The following is a 10,629-nucleotide window of genomic DNA, read 5'->3' on the forward strand; positions in this document are numbered from 1 at the left end:
TTAAAGTACTTTTAAGAAAAAAAAAAGCAGGGCCTTGAACGTTTTGGTTCTTATTTCCTCCCCTGTTGCACATTCCCTTGAGGTTTTGGTTGGGTGTGAGAGAGTGTGTGCCATCCGCAGGTGGCACTGCCCCAGGTTGGGAGGTGGGTGGGTGGGCAGGTGGGCGGGAGTCTCTACTTGAAGGTTACCACATTTAGATGCTGAGACGGGAAATAGAGGGTGAATAGGTCACAGAGGGCTTTTCCTTTTTTTTAAATGAAATTTTTTTTTAAGTTTAACTTTTCCTTTTATTTTTATATATTTTTTATTTCAGAGAGGAAGGGAGAGGGGGAGACAGACACATCAATGATGAGAGAGAATCACTGATCAGCTGCCTTCTGCATGCCCTACACTGGAGATCCAGAAGGCAACGCTGGCACGTGCCTTGACCAGAACTGAAACCCGGACCCTTCAGTCCTCTGGTCAACGCTCAATCCACTGAGCCAAACAGGCTAGGGCTAACTTTTCCTTTATTTATTTATTTATTTTTGACTGTCTAGTCATTCTCATCAGTCTTCTGCTTCTTGGTGTCAACATCTTCATCCTCATCATCTCCAGCTGGCCCCCTGCCCATAGCTGCCTATCTTCATCTCCATCATCTTCCACCCCATCACCTCCCTCTTCCTCCTCCTTCTTCCTCTTCTCTATCTACCTCATTGTCAGCCTCCTGCTCCCCATTTTCCTCATTAGTGTTCCCATTTGCAGATGCATCTTTGCAATCCTCTGCCTCCTCCACAACTTCCTTCTCCTTTAAGTCCTTGGTGGTGATCTCGGAGCTAGTGTCCACGGCCCTGTCTGACCTGGAAGGGCATGCCGGTGATCTGATCCGATGCAGTGGATTTTGTGTGTGTGTGTGTGTTGTTTGGGTGTTTGTGTTTTATTATTTTTTTTCTTTCTTTATTGATTAAGGTATTACATATGGGTTCTTATCACCCCATTGCTCCCCAAACCCCTCATGCCCTCACCCCCCTGGTGTCTGTGTCCATTGGTTATGTTTATATGCATGCATACAAGTCCTTTGGTTGATCTCTCCTCCTTACCCCCACCCTCCCCTACCTTCCCTCTGAGGTTTGACGGTCTGATCAATGCTTCTCTGTCTCTGGATCTGATTTTGTTCATCAGTTTATGTTGTTCATTATATTCCACAAATGAGTGAGATCATGTGATATTTATCTTCCTCTGGCTGACTTATTTTCCTTAACATAATGCTCTCCAGGTCCATCCATGCTGTTGCAAATGGTAGGAGTTCCTTTCTTTTTACAGCAGCATAATATTCCATTGTGTAGATGTACCACCGTTTTTTAACCTACTCATGGGGAGAAAAAGGAACCCTCATGCAGCAGATTTTTTTTTTTTAAAGCAAGAGTTGGAAGACTCTGGGGAAGAAGCTGCCTGAGTCCAAGGAGGAGGTGGCTGCAGTGAGCAGAGAGACAGCCAGAGGAACAATACAAAGATGGCTTTCCATCGCAGCCAGTCCATAACATGCCTGGTATTATCATTGTGCTAAATGTCACTAGATGGGAAAAAAAATCAAGCTCTATGACCACCACAGCTCTGTGCAATGATATTAGGACGTTACTCACAGCTTCTAATTTTCCTTTGTTAACATACTTGCAGGATTTTCATGGTCAAAAATAAAATGGATCCCTCTGTCCTTCTCTACCTCTCCTTTTCTTATTCAAATTCTTCTAGAATATGGGGGAGCTATCAAAATTTCAAAGAAGGACCATCATGCTTTAAAAAGTACTTTAGCATATGAACCTGTTGTCCAACTTTAAATAAGCAGTTTCTATTTAAAATATACCTCAATGGAGATTTGAGTCCCGCTTTTAATCATTTAAACTATTCTTGAACTACCTAAAATATGCATGTTCTAAGTTCCAAACACCACATTTTTATCCAAGTAGCCCTATCTCCCTTAAGTAATATAATGCAGTAATAATTCAAAACTCTGACCACCCAAATCTAAAAGCATTTTCTTATTCACTAAACAATGCAGTCATTTTTATTCCACTATCATGAATTTCCTTGTGTTATTCTCTCCTCTGGAATGGCCTTCCCCTGTGTTTCCACATTCCAATGGCCATCCATTTTACAAGAAACACTTCATCTTTCCTGCTTATGCTGGATCCCATGATAATTCTAGTTCCCACTGATCTTTCCCTGTGAGCTGCAGTAGCACTCAAAATTCACAGACTATTCTGCGCATTTTGGCAGATTTATGTTTTGTCTGGTAATGGTCTATAATTGCTTCATATATGCTAACCTGGCCTCCAAAATTAGTTTTTGAAAATTAATGAGACATGAGCTTGTCTTTTCTGTATAATTCCCATAGCAACAACAAAAAAATGTACTAGGCACACACAGTAGGTATTCAAGGAAAAATGTGTTCATTTGAATGAAACTGATTTGAATTTAACAAGATTTATATGAAATTGTGAATCTTGTGACGAGTGGCAACTTACACCTACTAAAAACATTAAAGGAGATTATGCGTTCTTGCCTAAGTTTTATGTACAATTTGTTCCAGTCCCAAACCCCTTGACAAAAACAAAACCTTTTAATTTGTTTGTAAAATATTCCCTCCTTGCTCCCATCTTGCCACTGTAACCCTGTGATATACTGCTCTTGCCTATTACCCCTTTATGGCTGTTTTGTTAAAGTTCATACCGCAAAGACCTGTAAAAGAAATTTATGGCTCGAGGGACTTCAGCAAATTTTAAATAACCATAACAGGAACATGAAGCATTAATTAAAGACACGAGAATCTAAGTTATAACAGGAATCCTGACATTTAAGGCCCCGGAACCAGGTAAATTTAAAACAGTATGACAAACAGAGAGTAATTTGATGGTCAGGAGGTGATAATGGATATCTTAATACCTTTATCAAGAGAAAGTGCCTGTCCTTGCTCTAACCCCTACCCAAGGACTTCAGGGGCTTCCTTCATAAAACAGGGTGATGCCTAAATATTTTTGCAATAAACCATATATAAGCCAGTCTTTAAGTACACCGAAGATGAAAACACCACCACCCCAACTTTCACACACCGATTTTGAAATGAAATACTTTAACATGTTTGTCGCCAATTGTCCATTTTTTAGTTCAGTGTGTGCTGAATTTAAAGCCCGGGCATCAAGGCACATGCCACAATACATAGGAACAATTTCACCCCAGGGACTATGCTCCTCCTTGTCTACAGGCAGAAGCTGCTAGTCCTGACTCACACTTTCAAACCAAGCAGTGGAAAATACTTCACTTATCTGAATGAATAACAATGCAATAGGAGAGACTCAAATTGTTTTGTGTGCTTCTTAGCTACCACCTCTCCAAGAATGTAAAAAATATGTATTATACATATTTATTAAATGCATGTTCAATAAAAAAAAAAAGAAACACAAATCGATCCTCAAGCTCAGATGTGAAGCAAATATCTGTCTCTGTCTCATCCCCACCTGTATGTAAGTTAATTCTTCCCTAGAAGGGTAGACTGTTTTTTCTCCCTAAAATTCTATGGCATATATTACCGTTCATTTGTGATGTGTCAGAGTTTGTTGTATTGCTAGGTTTTGCATATAGAGTCTTACTTGTCAAGTACATTGGAAGATAAGTCCTATAATTTATACTTGTATCCTCTACAACACTTGGCACTGACTTTGAATATATTAGACTCTTAATAAATATTTGTTGGTTGATTAATCGATTTACCACACTTGCTAATTGCAAAGTGCCATCATTTGTCATTAATGACTCATAAATGGATTACCAAAAATCATGCGAATTTGAATATAATCCGATTAAGCCCAAAATTAACATCGGAGAAGCCAACCACCCACTTCATCAGGCCCGCCTCACACTTTGTACCTATTCATTCCTCACTTACAATTCAGCTACTCGCTTGCCTTCTTTCCCTTTTCAGCTTTGTGCTGATATTTAATATCTCACCAGTTGTGTAATTTCAGCTCCCAAATTGAATAAGACGTTCCCTCTAGTGGAACCCTCACCTTGAAAAATAGCCAAATAGTAATTATTATTCCTTTCAGGGGTTGAGCTATGGAATCATGCCTGCAATACCCCAATCTTCAGTGCCTAGAAATTTATGCCATACTTCCCTGTGTCGGAGTTTCCATCTGAGATCATGTTTCAAGCCCTCTCATTTTTTTTCAATATGATTAAGATAATTTCTTTATGACGTTGGAGGCTCAGAAAGAAACTTGATGTTTCATATTTTTGCAAACTTGCTCTCACCATTTCCTGTCCTACCATTTTAGCCACATTGAGAGAGGGGAGTTAATTTTGCAGTGGTCTCTAATTTTTTTTTTTTTCTAAACGTGTGACCTCCATATTAATAGGAGCCAGAGGATTCATTCATCATATCTGGTCACTGTGAAACTGACATTTACTGGGTGGAATGTTTCTCGCTCAGGACAAATGGGCATCATTTGTAAAACATGCCTTACCCAATCACAGACTCCCATGGCTCTCAAACTACATTTTTAAGCAACAATATAAACCATTCCCCAAACTGAAGGGTCTTTTCAAATATTTACTGCCTACCTATGGAATTTTTATTCTGCTGGCTGCTGCCATCAATAATTCTGGAAGCTCCAAGCTAAGTGTTGTGTGTGACCTCCAAAGAAAGTCTAAGCTCTGCCGAGTGGGGGAGGTGGGTTCAGCATCCTACATCCCTCCTTCTGTCACTTTCAAGGGTCTATTACAGTGAAAATACATCTTGCAGAAGACTTATTTTTAGGTTTGTTAGGAAAGCCCTCTACCTTCACATTTCCAAGTAAGCTCAATGTTTTTAAGTGCTTTATATTCCACTTAGACTTTGGGAATGTCTACTTAGACATTAGGCCTTTCAATAGTTCACTTAGATTTTTGGATTACCCAACCCACCATGATCTTTCAACCAGCATTTTGCATTTATTTTTCTAAAACCCAGCTGTGAGTTCACAATCCCCTGTCACTTAGACATCTTGGTGATCTTAGCCGGCTCTCAATTCCATTGTGGGTACCAGACCAAATCCCTCCCCAGGATCCCTGCAAATTGGAACTCTTACTTTCTTGTGATATACTCTGTCTCATACTTCTATATCCATGTGGTGTGTTGCCCATATCAACACAGGCACAAACCTCTGCCCTTCAAATGGTTTCCACTACAATTTACAGTTTCCACACTAAGAATTTTCAGAGCTTCAGTTATTTTATTAAAATGTATCCCCTCCTTTTTTTCCTCCTCTCTCTTCTTTCTCCCTCCTATTTCTCCTCTTCATTCTTTTCGCCATCTTCTCAAACACAAACAATAATTTTTATTGCCTCTTATATAATATTTGATTCATTTTCTCAAAAGCTGGACCCAAGCTAAAGTTCAAAATTCTACATGGACTTACCTATTCTTATTAGAATTTCATTCATATATATATATATATATATATATATATATATATATATATATATATATATATATATATATATCTTGTTCTACCTGAGAATAACTTATGACATAGTAAGAGAATAAAACTGCATTCATCATAGACCATTCCCAGAGAATCCTTCCCTCAATTAAAGTATAATTGCTCTGTCTTGAACAAACAAATGGTGAGCCTGGGTAGGCAGTTGACTCATGTCTGTCCCTGGTTATATGCTAACCCTGAGGTCAGAATTTAAACATGTTATCCAGGTACTGGACTTGATAGGAAAAAAGATAAATGGATCTTGCTCCTTACAGAATTTTATACTCTGAATGAATGGGTCATAATTATAGAGACATTTTGTAATAATAGTACCTCTCTGAAAGACTAAATGTGAGGATGACAAGAGTTAATACATGCAAAGTACTTTGGACACTGTCTGGCAATCACAAATGCTCAATAACTGTTAGCTACAGCATTTCAGTGTGTAGCTATGCATCTTGAATCCTCATAACAACAATGCAAATAGATGTTATCACCATTTCACAGAATAATATACTTAAGCATTAGAGCTGATTAAGCGATTGTCTAAGGCAAACAGGAAAAATATTTAAGAGTTGGATTATACATGATTCATTCTGAACTTAAAGCCCCCTGCTTTTTGGCTTTTTACATACAAACTTTATAATTCATAGTAGAATGAAAAAATACATACATATATATGGAAAAGTTTATAAAACATTGATGCGGAGCTTGATTGTTTGAACAAGTTACCTCCTGTTTCATCTGGATAAAAATACACCATTTTTCTGTGCCCAGCACTTCTCTAATTCCTTCCCCATTTATAACACTTTCCATCTGCAGAAAGTAGCCATTATAAAACATGATATTGATCTAAATGAATGAACAGAAATAGAATATTGGGAACCAGCTATAATTGTAAGAAATATTAATCATGCTCTGTTAACCATGATTGTTTTGTTCTGATTAAAGAAGGCACATTCTAACCTGGCTGGGAGTTGCACTCAGGACCTAGGAGCTCACCTGGAAATGCAACCATCCTTCACAACCAGGAGCTGCCTATTTGCATGGAAATATTAATCTTGTGGCAGACACCAGAACCCCCAGCCTTTGCATATCACCAGCATTTTGAAGAGCCTCAACCCTTTGTATATCCCCAGGCCTTTGCAAATCCCCTGCCCACAATACCTGCAAACTGCCCATTTGGCTTACGTTTTTGCCTACTTCCCCTTGTAACCTTAGTCCTTCTACCCAATATAAGCAGCTGGTTTATGATGGGGGGAGAGTAGATTTTTGTGGATGACTTGCTGCTCTCCCATACTGCAGACAGTAATGGAATAAATGCTCATTTATGATTTACCACTATCTCTGCTTAATTGGCTCAAGTAGTGACAGGCAGCATGGACCCATTGATTGTCTGGTTACAATATCAAATACTCCTCTTTTACTTACATTTTCATCATATAATTCCACTTTTCTAAATAATACAAGTTAGTTTTGTCTGGCTATAAATATTATATAACTGAAATAATAGTCAAAGCTTTGTCATAAATCCAGTGTTAAGTGTTATAATAGAAGGGTCACTCTGGGCTATTTTGTTCTATTGGTTTTTGTAGTTACCTTTGAGGCAATAAGCATACTGCCTTAATTACTTTAAATGTATATAAAATTCATTTTCTGGTCCTGTAAGACTAACCACCTGCTGTGTCCTCTTTAAGAGTGTCTTGGTTATTTTTCATACTTGGCCTTCCCATACACATTTTAAATTCAGCCTATTATGTGTCATCTAATAGTAATAATAAAAATAGAATAAAATATTTGAATAGGCACTACTACAAAGAAACTATATGAATGGCAAATATACACTGAGATATATTTAACATCATTAGCCATTAGGAAAGTACAAATTAAAAACATAAGAATGACCTATTTAAAATAAAATAAAAAAGACAGAAAATACCAAGATACCAAGTATTTTTTTAAGATATGGAACAACTGGAACTCCATTATGTTAATGGTAGGAATGCCAAATTATAAATCATTTTAGAAGACTGCTTGGCAGTTTCTCACAAAATGGAAAACATTTCATGTGATCCAACAATCCCACTCCTAGGTGTTCTCTAAGAGAAACAAACATATATTTCCATACAATGATGTATACTAAGTTGTCATAACAGTTTTATTCATAGTAGCCAAAAACTGGAATAAAATTCAATATTCATCAACTGTTGAGTGAATTATCAAAATGTGGCCCCTGTTAAATAAAATATTATTTAGCAGTGAAAAGGAGCATACTGTTGATAGATGGAAGTTAATGCCTTTAATATCTGCTCTCCTTGGCTCTTATACAGAACTATGTCAAACTTGAGGTTTGTGACTCTTATGAGCAAATCCTATTAACAGTTTTCTTCTAAGTATGAGTTTAAGTGAACAAAATTCAGAAACATGATTTCAATTTACTGGACATAATCTTCAAACCCATATATAGCAACTGTGGTAGCTGAGTCATATCAAACTTGTTTTGTTAGAATTCGATCTCCAAGAAACCCTTCCCTGCATGTCAGATGAGAGTTGACCAAAAAGGAAATTGCATGAGATGTGGAAGGTGGAAGTGAAAAAGCAGCCTTACTTTCAGCATTACTCTCTGAAGGACATCATGGTTGGGTGTGGAGAGAAGATGGCAGATTCTAGCTGTCCTTTCCTTTCCTTTGTGTTTAGCTCTTCTCTCTCACTATTGACTCTATTGTCTCATCCACAGGTGCTTCAGAGCTGACCTATGGAAGTATTAGCATAGTGGCTTGGCTTTTCAGAATAGTTACCTGGTGGCTCATCTGATATTCTGTGGTCCCTACTGAACCTTCAGTTTTCCAGCTCTTCCTACAAGTCAACATATTATTCCTATAGTAAATCATTTACCCTATAACTTATAGGAGTTCTGCTTCCTTGATTGACCTTGATAGGTCTGAGGACTTTACACACCTAATAATATCACTACTGCTATGTAAAACCCAGCCATTTTTTAAGGCATCCCATTTTTTGGTCACTTATAGATATCATCTGAAGGGGTATAGATTATCAAACTCCATGAATAAACTCCATGAAATCCCTATATTATTAACTTAATCTCTTTACACCCTTCCAGATTTAACCAGTTTCCAGGTTTGCAGGGATTAGTTGGTCTAGAGAAGACCATGGGTGTGAGATTTTAAATTTGTTCTGCCTGGTCTCTCATCTCCCAATAGGATGGCCCAAAATGTTCATAGTGGTAACAAGCTCCAAGAAGGGAACATACAAAACTTGAAGCTCAGGATCCAAATCAGACTTTTATTTTCTGTTTCATTCCATTGGCCAAAGCAATTCAGAAAGGTTGTCTAGATTTAAGACTGAGCTGCTTAATGGAAAGAGTTTAAAAGTATCATGGCCATTTTAAAAAAATCTTCACCCAAGGATATTTTTCACACAAAAATATTTTTCCCATTGATTTTTTAGAGGGGGGGGGGAGAGAGGTAGGGAAGGGAGAGAGAGAGAGAGAGAGAGAGAGAGAGAGAGAGAGAGAGAGAGAGAGAGAAAGAGAGAGAAAGGAAGAAATACCGATGTGAGAGACTCACATCTGTTCATCTGTTGATTGCTCCCAACAATGCCCTGACCAGGGCCAGAGATCAAACATGCAAGCATGGCACATGCCCTTGACCAGGAATTGAACCCTTGACCCTTTGGTCCAAGGGGCAATGCTCTAACTACTGAAAAAACTGGACAGAGTATATTATGGCCATGCAGAAAAAAAAAAAGGTTTTGTGTTTTGTTTTGTTTTTTGCAAATTGCCATAGTACTTTTCATGAAATAGGAAAACATATTTTGTCTTTAGAAACCATTTTTAGTAGATGAATGGTTCCCTGACATTAACCTTTCTTCACACTTGGAGAAAGAAGTCAACCCCACTTCTCTCTCACAGTGTTATACACCACCACATTCTCAACCTCCCATGCTCACACACTGTCTATACCCAGTGATCCAAATAGGTGTAAGAGAATCTTTTGGGAGAAAACAAAGCAAAACGGATGTCTTTTCTCACATAATTCCTTGACTATGACTGAACTTGAGTTTATGTCTACTTAGAGCTATAAAGACAAAGTCTGATTTTGATGTCCTTCATCCCAATCTGTGTCTGCAGCAGTGACTCTAAAACAAGGTTTCTAAACCTTGCTGATTATCAGGTGCATCTAGGGAATTTGATAACATCAAGTTGTTGATCCATAATCCCATACACACTGAACTAAAAGACTGTGAATTGTCAAGACACCCATATTTTTAGGGCCATTGAGAAATAAAGAAACTATGTTGCATATAGTTCCAGAATCTATGTTGCAGAGTTGTCCAAAATCAACCACCATCACTGAGAGAATTAGCAATAAAAGCCAAAGATTTGTACTCCTGGCTAGATGCTCCTTCCTAACATACTCCATTCATTCAGTACACACAGGAGTCAGATCCACTTTATTCACATCAGGCACTTTTAATACAACTCCAAATAATTCTGACACCCTTTCTTTGATTAGACATCATTAATTTAATATGATCCATGAGAATTCCAGAATGCGTTATCTGGAAGTAATCTGCTTTCCATGTACATTGATTTTGCAATTTTCAATCTTTGCCATGGCTCTCTATCTAAATCTATTTAAGAAATGTACTATGATCTGAAAAATGTAATAGCCCTATGATATGGCCTGCTATATTAATCATTTATATGACATCTTTTAAATAGAAAAGACAAACTATTATAATTTAGGTTACTTTGGACCATTGTCAATATTGTCAGTGTCTGACAGAGCATTGTTCTCATTCTTTTTCACTCTCGTTCCCTGTCCTTCAAGTAAAATTGCCTTTTTGTTCATTTTTGTTCTACCTAAGACTGGCAGCAGATTTTAAAGTGTCAGACCATTATTTGTTTTTTTGTGTTTTTTTTTTTTTTTGGATGTTACCATTTATTGCAAGGAGGATAAAATCAATGTGACATTTTCAGAACAAAGATAGATGACGATAGTGAATGGTCTTTAAATGCGGAAAACTAATTTTTAAAAATGTCACCAGTGTACTATTTCAGACTTCGTCAAAGATAAAGCAGTAAAACTTACAGACATAAAAACTAATAATA

The 10,629-nt window shown here is 37.5% G+C and overlaps 1 pseudogene across 1 annotated transcript; it reads right to left on the bottom strand.

Annotated features, from left to right (window-relative positions):
- Window positions 1–535: 535 nt before the first annotated feature.
- On the bottom strand, window positions 536–10,369 carry LOC307106770 (annotated as a pseudogene). Its single transcript has 2 exons — window positions 10,269–10,369; window positions 536–839 (listed from the first exon to the last, which is right to left on the bottom strand). The product of its transcript is annotated as an uncharacterized misc_RNA (transcript).
- Window positions 10,370–10,629: the final 260 nt, after the last annotated feature.

Source organism: Cnephaeus nilssonii (assembly GCF_951640355.1).
Source record: "Cnephaeus nilssonii genome assembly, chromosome: 11".
In the NCBI taxonomy this organism is placed as follows: Eukaryota; Metazoa; Chordata; class Mammalia; order Chiroptera; family Vespertilionidae; genus Cnephaeus; species Cnephaeus nilssonii.